The 13,052-nt window shown below is 41.9% G+C and overlaps 1 protein-coding gene across 3 annotated transcripts in view; it reads right to left on the bottom strand.

Annotated features, from left to right (window-relative positions):
* The window catches only part of ATP11A (ATPase phospholipid transporting 11A), a 791,426-nt gene that overhangs the window by 697,554 nt on the left and 80,820 nt on the right, over nucleotides 1-13,052 (bottom strand). The gene's annotated exons all lie outside the window — the stretch shown is intronic.

Raw genomic sequence — 13,052 nt, 5'->3', positions numbered from 1 at the left:
GGGAAGGTACAAACACACAAAGAGAAAGGCAAACCATCAAATAGCAAGCAGTCTCTCACGCAGACAGCGTGCACTATCTGGGAGGCGAGAAATAAAAGCAATTACATTAATTATACAATTGATGTATTGCGAGAGAAATAATTTAACGTGCTATGAATCAGTGTACTTTTGAGATGTAAAAAAGTCTCATGCTCTGCAAAGCAACCACTTCTATGAGGATGAATGAAGCTTTGGGATTGAGTGAGTGAGTAATACTCCTCTGGATAGGGCAACCGCCCACTCTATTTTACAGAAGTGGTAACAAAAATCAGTCAGGCAGACGAAAAAGGACATTCCCCTTCCCAAGGCCCTGTGTTGGTTGGTGCACATGCGCTCAAAGTTCACAATTAACACACCACTGCCAGTTATGATTTCGCAAATTCTAATCCAACCTAAAAAACTCACTTAACCATTCCTGCGTAGTTCTTTCTTCTATTTCTTTTAGAGTCAATTTGAATCATTGCATTACACAATTAACGGTACGGGAATATAACACCCTTAATTACGCAGTGGTGAAAACAATATTAGAAATGATTTATGGAAAGTATTATAAGAAAAAGCCAAAACGATGAAATAATTCATTAGGTCATGCTATGAGGAAAAGGGTCGTACTGAACACATTTAAATCCATCACATACTGGTTATCAGCGGATCGAGATTGGCTCTAATCCAAGTCGCGTTTGAAGCGACCCTAAGCCGACCAAATCTGCCTTCCTGAAAGATAATATTGTGTAGACACTTTTCATAACTAGGACGAGCTCGCCAGTTGTGGGGTGGCGTGCTGTGCTGATGGCCCGCTTGATAATAGCCCATGTGCGGATAGTCCGGAACCCGGATGTGGACATTTGCGTACATCAATTCTATGTGTCTGACCCAGATCCTGGGACAGGGTCGTCATAATGCATACGGTGGCCTTGGAGTTTTGAAAAATATGTACGCCCACATCTAAGTTCTGAAAATGTGCAACGACTGCAGACTGGATGGGATTTTTGGAACACGAGCGACTAAAAAGGAGGTAAGTTCACGTGTTGATTCTTTAAGTGCTCGATTCACGCCACGCGGTTTGTGGTGTTTAGGAGAAGGACGCTTCCTTTACGCAGTGTGATCCCAGCATTTTCACCAATCTCAATTGAAGCACGCTAGCGTTCCTCGGCAGCCGCAGGCCCCTATACCCCGGCACTTCTTACGTTTGCGTAGTCTGTACGTTACTCCTGAATTTATTTGCAGTTTATCCCATCAGCATGTATCAGTTTGTAGGCAGGGTGGGCGGGGCCTAATGCTGACAGGGCGGACACCAACCCCGCTTCCACAGGCCCCGGACACCGAAGCAACGACAATAGATCTCGCCGAGGCGAAGCAGCGCATGCGCTGCATTCGCAGGCGAGACCGAAAAAGGAAAGATCGACAGAGAAAAATGCAGCGAGCAAATATTAGGACAGATGGAAAGGGAGGAGAAAGAAAAAAAGAAGAGAAATAAAGAAAATTTGCAAGAAAACAAAATATCAGTAACAAGGACATTGTACAGATGGCACAGAGCTCTAAACATACAATTTCCGGGGGATGTGTTCACTTAAGCAGATTCAAAGGGTTCGGGGTCGGTTACTGTTCTAGTCTCAAATGTACTTTTTTGCATCTCAGAGAAAGTTGGAAATTTCACCGCCGCCCCCGAGCCCTGGAGTGGCTCCATCCCAGCCCCTGATGTGGGGCAGGAAAGGGTTGACCGTTGGTGGGAGCTTTAGTTTCAGAGAGGGTTCATTTTTCTGTTGTTTTTTGTCAAGTAGCCCTAATTGGCGCGGGCTCGGGAAAATCATTTTAAAAAAAGCCACTCGGCGCTTCCTGTCTGCGGATTGCAATTACAGGCCCAGGGTGGGTGACTTCGTCTGTCCCACTCGGTAAATCGGCATGCAGGCCTGAAAGGGCTGTAAGTGTTAAAAAAAAAAAGAAGTGCAGCAAGTTAATAATAAACCTACTGTGTCACGCCGCCTGTAAGAGATCCAATCCCGGTCAGCGTGGCTAAAAGGAGACAGGGTGGCAACAACGAGGAATTGGCATGCCTTCGGTGCAATCATTACACTGCCTTTGGCATAATTCATGACGCCAAACGACGTGCACAAATCAAAACTGAAGGCGGAGCTGGGACGAGGCTTCTGGAATCGTATCGATTCCAAGAAGCCTCGTAAGATGAGAGCAGCGCATGCGCTGCTTACGTCAGGCCGAGACCTAAAAATAACAATAGAGGCTTGTTTTTGGCGCTCTATGCTGAAGTTACTTACACCCATTGAGCTATTAGAGCTGAGCTGTAGCTTCCCTGCTGCTTTGCAAAAAGGTAATGATGGATGGAATGTTTGAATTAATCTCAGCCACTGGCAATTGCTTTGGGCAGCATCCCAATCCATTGTTTTTCACCCATCATGCCACCTCCGTTTGAACCCAGCCATATGCAAATCTGTCTTGGCCCTGCTCCTCATGGGATGATTCCAGCCCGAACTGCCAGGTCAGGTCCTCCCTGAACTGGAACACAAGCAACACAGGCCTGGTTTCACTCTCATTAGGGCTCTTCAGCAAGATACAGCCTGGTTCCAGTGACACAGTGTGACCCACGTCTGGGCATATCCAGTGCACTTAGGGCGTCAAATGCAAAAAAAAAAAGTGATGGACGGAATGCTGCTTTGGCAAGAAAGTACAAAGCCTCTAACCAGTAGATTATATCATTAATGCCAAACCCTCTAGATTGCTAGGAGTAATGTATGAAGATGGTACATGGTAGTGTACCATCCTTACAGGAATATCAGAAATTATATCACACTTTCTTACCAACAATTGGTGTCTATTAAGGCCCTATAAAGCAAAATATGGTGGATTACATTGATGATAAAGACTGCGACTTGGTACTGAGATAGTCATGGATCACTGAGCATTTGGTTGGGAAAACAGTGCTTGTGGAGTTAATGACAGTATTCAGAACTGAATAGGCCACTGACAGAAAGTCTGCCCTCAATCAAGCGCATTTTCAGTTTGCACTTTTGCTTAAGATACCTTCAACAAACTGAGGGTGCTTGGGTGGCCTCATGCATAAAAGAGCTTTTATGCCAGTGCTTAATTTGTAAAAGAATGAGTGTGAGTGTCCAGGGCTCTGCTCAGAAGCAAGAAGCTGGTGCAATTAAATGTGGGCACTCCAATAAAAAGGTTGCCTAGTGCTACATCCAACTAATGCCTCTTTAATTCACAACCAGACACTCCCTGCCCATTTATCTCACTCTTGCAGGTCCCTGCTTTATCCCTTTGTGACAGGTTTTTCGTCTTTTATTCCGTCCTTTCGCTTTGAGTATTTTTCCCTCTCTTGTGCTCATGCAGAAATAAGAGCCAGTCCCTAAAAAAAGTCCCAGCGACAACCACAGGCAACCACAGGACCAGCTCAAGTTAAGTACTATTTCATGTAGATTGTGTCAGGGCACAGACTATGATTATGAGGCATGTATTATTGCGATGTGTAAAGATGATGGAAGTCCAACTAAAAATAAGATGAACAATATGGGTGGAAGCAAGGAACATAACAGGAGACGCTGCACACCATGTAATATTAAACAATGTAGAGGAATCTGTGTTATGCCTGCGTAAACAAGTGTCTAAACATAAAGTACAATATCGCTTTATAGACCTGGCGCTTATTTTAGCTATTCGGGCCATCACTATGAGATGGAAATCACGCAAACCTCCGGCCATATTAACCTGCCATGCGGAGCTGCTGTGTTGGGGCAGTGCCGAAAGTGCTGCACAGCGCAAAGAGGAACTTAAGAGGCCAGCACAAGATACCAATAGCACTGGAAAGGGACGTTATGCTTGTGGCTTTGAAGTCAACTGATACTGCTCAAGAACCTATTTGATTCAGGAATCTGAATGCGTGTTAGGACCCCCCTACTTTGCATATGGAACATAGACGGTGGTGTTATCTACATAAAGTATGAACTTTTTATGAGCCTACGATGCTAAGTACGAACTATTTAAGATGTTTATAGGTACACATGAGGCCGGGGAGTTGAGGGTGGGGGGCGTTGAAGGCGGGTTTATTGAAATATTACTACTAAGTATAGTCACGAACTGAGATCGCTTTCGTAACACAAAAGAACCATAGACATATGTACAACCACGAGAAACATTGTCACTGCAAATGGCACAGAGGTAACGAAATGATAAAATGTACTTACTTGGTGTAAACTGTAATGGCTATACATAATACGTAACATGAAGTTGTGACATATATGATTAAAAAAAACAATAAAAATATGTTAAAAATAAAAATATATATATAGATGGGTGGAAGCGGTTAGATGCAAATGAAACAAACAGTGGCAAAGCTAAGTCTGGGTTTAATGTGCTAGCCATAGCACATTAAAGCAAGACACACAAGGAGGAAGCCAACAGGATTGAACAGCGAGGGATACATTTGTACAATAGTCCATCATGTAGCTCAATGGAAGCACTTGAGGAGAGACAGAATAATACAAAGAAGCAACTAATTAAATTAGGCAAGAAATGTTTACTTCACTGAGCCAAGACAAGATTAACAAAGTCTTAAGTCAGTGGCTGAAAGAGGCTATTGGCTTGAAGAAAGTCAATAGTTGAACAGGGCAGTGGCTTAACGAAAGTTGAGGGGGCCCCCCTGCCACTCACTCAGAGGGGCCCGCTCCAGATTTAATCCGAGCTATTGGGCCCGAGTACTGTGCTGAGGGGGCCCCCTGCAGCACGGGGCCCCCGCACCGCGGGGGATGCGGGGGTCTGTGTTATGCCCCTGGAACAGGGTAAGACTCAAAGCCAACTATGCATTTTGGTCGGTTTGAAATTTCACTGTCACAATCCAGATCTAAAAACAGGTTTGGTAATTACGAGGACACATTTGTTTATACCTTACTGACATTTTTGGGCTGTGCAGACAAGTAGATATCCGTGCAACAGACAAAATATACTCCTCAATACTTCAGTTGAAAAAGCAAACCATCTATCCCACTCGCATCAGAATCCAAAGCGCCAATTACACAGCAAACAAATGGTATGCCCCCTGAATTTCGGTGGGGCAGAATATCAAGGACAAAACATAATAAAAACATAAAGGTAAGTCTAGATTTTCTATACTTAACTCCCCATATATGTAGCTACGGAGTACATACGTCTTTAAGGTAAATAGATGTAGAGTTAGGAATAGTAAATCTATACTTTGCTATATGTACTTACTTTCAATATTTTGTCCGCAATATTTGTATACCACAATATTGTTGGTGTGGATATTCAGTAGTGCAACCCAGGCAAATATACAAAATCAGTGATATATATGAAAAACCCACATATATTAAACTACAGAGTTATAAAGACTGAGCATCATACACCCCTCGTAGACTTATTCCAGTTTCATGGGCTGCACAAAACCACAGTAGATGGGGACCCAAAATTTCCAGACAAACTCACAGAATGGCAACTGCTACCATGCTGACCTCAACTACCTCAGATACACACCTAAAACCATGCATGTTCAATACGGTATAAGACAAAACACAGGAGAGTCACAGATGCCTGTGTGAAAAGTGGGAGGCAGACCAAGGGTATAAATTGACAGCCGCACAAAGGTTATTCTGTCAGCAGATCATATCTTTGAATGGTACACTGAGATTGATACACTACAAGTTCTTAAACAGAAGCTACTGTACCCAGTGGGACTTAGAAACATGGCGTTCAAGGTTTGCACAGAGTACAGGAGAGGTAGGACCCTGAATGCAGGCTTTATTCATCTGGCTTGTGAATGCCTACCCATTAGAAGTTACTGGTTGGAAATAGTTGGCAAAGATGATGAGTGTGGTGTGGACAATGCCCCACTGGAGGTAGGACTAGGATATGTTAAATTAGTCTCCAAGTCGCGCAGGACATTCAGAGCAATTGACCTGCTGGTATCCAAAAGGAGAGTCACGCTAAATTGGGTCATTTGGCAAAGCCCTGTAGTAAGCGAGTGGGTCAAAGATATCGCCATCTGCAATGCCTATTCAGAGATATACACCTCCTTGCTTCCTAGCGCAACAAAGCTTAGAGATATACGGAGACCAGTGAAGTCATGCCCCTTCAACCAAGCAAACAAACAGACAAACAAATGACTGGTTCGGTGAAGGGTTTGGTAAGGACAGGAAGAAAATGGCGCTCTAACAAAATCACACACAATTTAAGAATTGAAAAGTGATTACGGTGCTGCAAGGTCAGGGGAAACAAACCCGGCTAAAAAAAACCTGCGAGAGTGTGGGTAGGAAACCCCCACTGGAAATTCTGAACAAGTCCTGCGCACACGTTTCTCAGGATGTGAGTTCACGGTGTAAAAACCATCATTTGGAATTATTGTTTGTACAAAATATGAAGGTCAACACCAGGAAATGTCTTTAAATGGAAATTTATGACACGTTTCTTCAATAGATACAGAAAGAAAAACCAGCCGACATGTGTTTCGTCATACGGGAAACATCCCGTGACTCTTTAGGACTGTTGAGGATGTGAACATGGCTGTATGTACAATCGCAGGACCGGAGAAAGTAGAAATCTGGTCGGTGAGAAGGGTATGTATTGAATGATGCATGGTGATGCCACGAAGAATAGAGGGGAGGACAAGTCAGTCACTAACCCCAAGGTTTGTATCCGTGAAAGGTAGGAGGACGTGTACGTCTGTCCTACGGGTGGACCGTAATGAACTGTTGAAGTCAGACTGCTCCGTCTCGTCTTCCGGTAGTGGCTGGTAAACAGACAAACAAATAAACAGGTAAACTTATAACTATATATGAATTTAACTGGGAATCTTTGTAATGGATGACGGCCTATTTATAAATATACAAAAAACTGAATCTATATTAGGTGTGTAAAGCAACTGGTACCGCCCATGGAGGTCATATTATCTTTAAAATTACACCATATCACACCAGGATGCTTTATTAATATCTTTGCTATAACGTCCTAAAGTTTATTCATGTTTTGTACTGCAAAAAAAAAACCACCGTACCGGAATTCCACCTTCTGTTAATGAACTTACTCTACCATGAATGCAAACGGATGTATTTTTATCGGTTATTTTACTATGGGGGAACAAATCATTAATGGTTCATAAATCTATTGAAGAACTATTCAACACTGCAATTTATTTCAAATCTAAATAATCTTTCACTTGAACATTAAAAAAAATGGAAAACCCAATAAAAATTAGTTGAACAAAAAAAAAAATGGACATTTGTAAAATATGGACTCCCATGGCCAAATCACTGACCTTATGAGATAAGGAAATGGCTGTGTGCATTCAGCCGATGAAGACTAATTAGACTAGATTGGAGTGGTAGAGCTATAGATGATATGAAAAGTGCATTCACAAATGTATGCTGAAATAAATACTGAAATCTGGTATGCCACATAGATTTAAAATAGAAATTCCAAGGACCTCAACAACAGAAAGCTTGTGAACATTCACTATAAAGGAAACTATTTTAGACTAGAATAGGCCTGCCAGGCAACAGGTAAAAATGAATACAGCACTTGTGTACATTAATACACTTGTTTCTGCCATAACTTTCCTAGGAGTCTTTTCACTATAGAGTTATCATTAGACAAGGATATCCAATTTAAGATGGGGAGGGGGGGGTTAAGTGGAAGAGGATCCATGCTAGATTTCCAGGATATCCAGACAAGACAAATTTACATTGAACAAACTTAAGGGTGGCATTTACTTAGACAGTGCACATCTTTAAAATATGGCTTGAATTGGCACTCCCAGACATGGGCACCACTGGTCTGATTGCTGAAATGCTCCTTCTAGCCAGACCTTAAAGTGCAACTTTCCTACTTTTCTTTTCAAGGAAATGAATTTACTGTTAGATGTTGGGAACAGCAAACTTTCTATTGTAATAAAAGTTAAAAAAGCCTAAAACTTGTACATACGGCAACTACACCGGACAACAAGACATCAGTGTGGTCCTGCCCCATTGTACAGTCATCTGTCATTACTGAAACTACTTCGTTTTCCAGCTCTAGCTAGACGAAATTAATCACAGAGAGGTAAAATACATTCCCAAGGTCAAGAAGTAAAGTAATCGCAAGAGTACAGATTAGAAAACAAAAGGCTTACTTGGCTCAAACCGGCAAACCATGGCTGTGCATAAGAAAATATTTAAAATCTGTTCTCAAGGGGCAAGAAATATAATTGATGGAAGATGCAATTTATTTCACCTTAATTTAATTCTGCTGGCAAAGTTAAATGCAAACTGCAAAAGGAGGCTTTAGTAAATTAGGATACTTTCTAGATCTGCTGAAGCAATCATATAACAGAAGTTGTTCCACTTCCCAAAACAATATGAGTTAATGTGAGGAATATTAAAATGTTTAATTAAGGCTACCACTCTTCCATTGTTACGAAGACTGATAATAATATAGTTAAACTTTTGCATTTTATAGAAAATTCGGTGTTTCCCATCAAAATATACATATGCGGAAGCACTACTTAAAACGGAGCAGCCAGAAAACTGCCTAACTGCAGGTTGTACAATACCGTCACAAAAAGCATTGTGACGAACTACACCGTTATTGGAGAGGGAACTAGATATATGTGTTTTAGACATGGAAATATCCAGCAACTAATCTACAGACAAAAAGAAATAATCAGATAAAAGCACCAGTTCACATAGGATGGGAGATCCTTTTTATGAGCAAAAGTTACAATATGAGGAAGAATACTAGATCATTAAAAACAGCATCAAGAAATCACTCTCAGATTTGGCACTGACCAGGCAAGAAGGCTCACCAGGTAATGTCCGAGCTTCAAACAAGTCAAAGACTTGCCTTGCAGCTTAATATCTATGGAATGGAGGAGGAGGCATTCTAGTAAGAGTTTCCATTTGATCAGCAAGCAACATCTATTGCATCGACAGTGCATAGTGTGACAGCTTGAACAACCCATAGTCTGGTACAGAGTCTGTAGTGCCTGGTGCATTAGCTTCTACTGTGGGGGCACCAAGTCGGTCTGCTCAGTTGATCTACCCAGTTTTGTTCACTCGCACAATACACAAATGAGAGGGTTAATAAGTGTAGTATATCCAATTACCAATATTTAGTTGCCTTATATGTGCAAGAAACACATTCTTATTTGCAGCTTTTGTGCAATCAACTCAGTCACAATCTCATTTGTAGTGGAATTTAGGAGCCACATCCCCCCTACACACACACACCAAATAGAAAAATCAATGACGACACGTGGAATTTCAACTGATGATCCTTAACAATGGAAAGGTAGTTCTGCTCTGAAACAGCGCGACATGACAGCCTGCCTGGTCCATAGCAATCATAAGGACAGCAGTAGCTACAGTGAGGCCTTCAATTCATTTGCAAGAGTTCCTCCTTCCGCAGGCCATATACAAAATAAATGGATCAAATCTAGCTGCTTATAGTCAAAAAGTACTACAACAGATTGGAGTGAATGAAAAGCAGATTATCCCAGACACAAAAAAGTGATGGGTGAAATTGCTTGAATAAGTCTTAACCCCTGGGGAATCCGAGGTAGGGCCTCTATTCAGGCCCATGTACGAGTCTAAACCTCGAACCTGAGAAGACTCAATCTGGCAGAAAACAATGGAGTGATTGAAATCTTTTTTTCCCAATACCAGTTGATGCAGTCCGCTCAGTGTAGACACACAGGGAATGGAGAAAAACGTCACTCTCGATTTCCCCCTTACAGGCTGTGCATTTCCTGTTCATCACTTTGTACGAGGTTTCAAAGGATGAAAGAAAAGGTAACAATCAAGGTTCTCTTCATCTACAGCAATAAAATGATGCCCAAGTAGGACATGTTTGCCCTTTTAGCACTTCTGAACATGCAGTTCAATTTTTCAAAGTCATTCTCAAAAAAGGTATTTAAAAAAAATGCATGCATCTTCTTTGTCTTGGCCATGCCTCAAACAGCTTCACCACTCTGTAGCTAACGAAAGAAGGATTGTGGCATTAGAGGGCGCACTAAGCGGCAAGTCTGTCGCAAAAACTTTTATCGAAACATAGAGCACACATTTAATTTAAAAAATATCTTTTTTAGAGTGTTAACTCACGAAAGTCTCAGGGAATGAAAAAAACATGAAAATAAGTATCACAATTAGTCAGATCCTTAAACCTGCAAGGACGACCTAGAAATAGGACACCCTAAAAATCAACGCCTGGAAACACTCACAGGTGACAAGCTGCAGTATATAAATTCACCTTACATTCCATTACATATCAAAAGGTAACACTGCAGATGTTGCCTAATGACCACTCTGTAGGGTGCTGTGATCTGATCCAGAAGATCGGTACTTCAAACTTCCTTGCCCTCCGTGATGCCTTGTCAAGCATCGCTCATAGAGGTTGTTGTGAAAAATAAGGCGGATCGTCAATTGCAGTATAACACAAACATTATTACAAAACAATACTTATAACCAGCCCTGGTTATTTCTTGAAAAGAAATAACTCTAACCAACGTTATGAAGAATGTTGGTAAGTTTAAGACCCTAACTTAACTTTTTTAAAATGTTGAGCAAAATATGCTTAAACACAAGGTTCTGAGTTTAGCAGACTGGTGTGGGTACTGTTCTGTTGGTTGGCACGGTGGTACAGTTGTCACAGATGCCCACTGCTGAGTGTATATGTTTTCAGCATCACGGTTAGCTTCAGCATCTCGTGTGCTGAAATATAATAATGTTATAGACTAAGAGGAGTTGCAAGAGTACTCTCTAATCATACACAGAATACATATTACATGTTAAAGTCAAAGGGCATGCACGCAGACCCAATGTGTTAAGATCCACATAGCCTTAACTTTGTATGGCAAGGCTTTTGAAAATAAATCTAAATCTGAACCAAGTGAAATAAATGTTAAAGTTAGATTAAAGTCGAACTGAAAGTCTAGTTATCATGCTCCTTATTTGATGCAGTTGAAATTTTAGATTACTACCATGGTGCCATAGCTTATTGGACAGATGCCTTAAAATGCGTCAATAATTTAAAGTTCTGGAAATTGATGGGATACTGGGAGATCCAACTTGCCGGCTAAGGAAGCCCACGTAACATTACAAAAGCTCCAATTTACGAACTGTTGGTCACAGATAAAAACTTGGAGGAGTACACAGGGGGAGGGAGGGTATATCGCAAGCCCCACTTAGCAACAATAGCACAGGGTGAACGACACCGCTCTTGAAGACGACGAGGGACAGTACCGGCTGTAAAGCATAGTATAAATGTTGATTCAAGCCTTACGAAAAGGATCTTGGGGTCAAACTACACAGGTGTTTAGGGACCGACTGGTTGCTGGACGACTTTACATCTCATCAAGCTCAGGGATTTAGTGCAACTCAAATACACTCTTACGCCACCCAGTCCAGAGATATATGATACACCATGCTCAAGTTACACCTTAGAGAGGCTTGAGAGAGTGAGGGTGTGTCAACAATTTCGCAATACACAAAAGAATGCAGTTGTTTGAAATGGGTCTTTTGTGGGCTGGTGGCATGATTCATCCTCTGATCCTGGTGAGGTGACTGGGTCACGTGTCATCATACAGGTTGAACTTCCAGGCAGAGAAGAGCAGCAGGGTCTTGGGTAGAGCCTCAGTGTTGACTCCAGCCTTGAGTAAAAGGCAGCTTGCAGGTACAGACTTCGAGGCAGTCACACACCCAAGTTGCAGGAACTCTGACACAAGGTGAGAGATATTAACAAGTTTTTAGAAGTGGGTGGATGTCAGAGGCAACACCTAGTGGCAGTCTACAGACCTTACCTTACCACCATGCACCGGCTACAAAGTATCCCAGCAGCAGGGTCTTTAGGGGCACACTATAGTTGATATACAGGCAGCTCCTACGTTCGGGGGCCACTTAGACGGGCCAAACTCAAAAAATCCAGATACCCTTAGCAAGGGAAAAGGCAAAAAAACAACTGATGCTACCAACAGCAAAGAACACTTGCACCTACACATCACCCAATCAGTGGGGCTTATTTTATTCATGTTGGCAGGTTGAAAGCCTGAGTCGACCCTACATGAATTCACACTTGCGAGCTGCACATTTCTCTAAATTCTTCCAAAGCGCACATTAATCACCCATACTAGCTAATTGGTTTTTCAGAAGTCTTTCACAACCTTTATATCGCTGTTGGCATCTAACATTCCCTTCCCATAGTGTTATGTATTGGGATGAAGATTAGGAACACGAATTGCGAGATGACCTTAAATATGTGATTAAAGCCACTACATTTAAATCTTCCTTCAGAGAAGTTGGCTCATTGCCACATGACTGGAGACTGATCTTCTGAACTAACAGTATTGAGTCATGACTGTTTTTAGATTGGCTCGTGTCCTAATCCGAACCTACACTGCAGTTGCAGGAATGCTAAAATCAGACTTCCATCAAACGAATTCTAACCAGGCCCACGACATTCAATTATGAAAGCTGTAGTATGAAGACCAAATTATAGTTGTGATTAAATCAGACACCAGTAGGATGACTAGTACAACCGGTTTCCCTGCAACTTTCTCCCACCTTCTACAAACTATTATAGTCTGATTGGCCTATAGGACAGCATCACAAGAGCTGATCTGACGGAAGACATCGTTTACCACTCATCCATTTCAACGTGGTACAAGTACATCGTGGTTTTCACTACGCAAGTCGATACATCGACTTGCACTGGAAGGCGCTGTAGACTAAGGAATAGTGTAAATTACTGTTTCCAACACTTTCCCTACTGTATGTAGACTGGAGTTGGAATAGTAATTTACACTATTCCTAAATCCAGCACCCCTCCAGCGCAAGTCGATGTAACGACTTGCATAGTGAATACCGCGATCTAACAGACCGCGTTGAAATAGCCCTCGTTGTATCGTCATACATCCAATCTGACAGTTGAGTGTGTTTGCAGTTGTTTTCGGCTGTTTGTGGGCCTGTTTTATGGTGTGGTGGGACGGTTTTTACTGTTGATTTCCCTGATATTAT

This window comes from Triturus cristatus, chromosome 8, assembly GCF_964204655.1.
Source record: "Triturus cristatus chromosome 8, aTriCri1.1, whole genome shotgun sequence".
In the NCBI taxonomy this organism is placed as follows: domain Eukaryota; kingdom Metazoa; phylum Chordata; class Amphibia; order Caudata; family Salamandridae; genus Triturus; species Triturus cristatus.
This window is presented reverse-complemented; position numbering and strand designations above follow the sequence as displayed.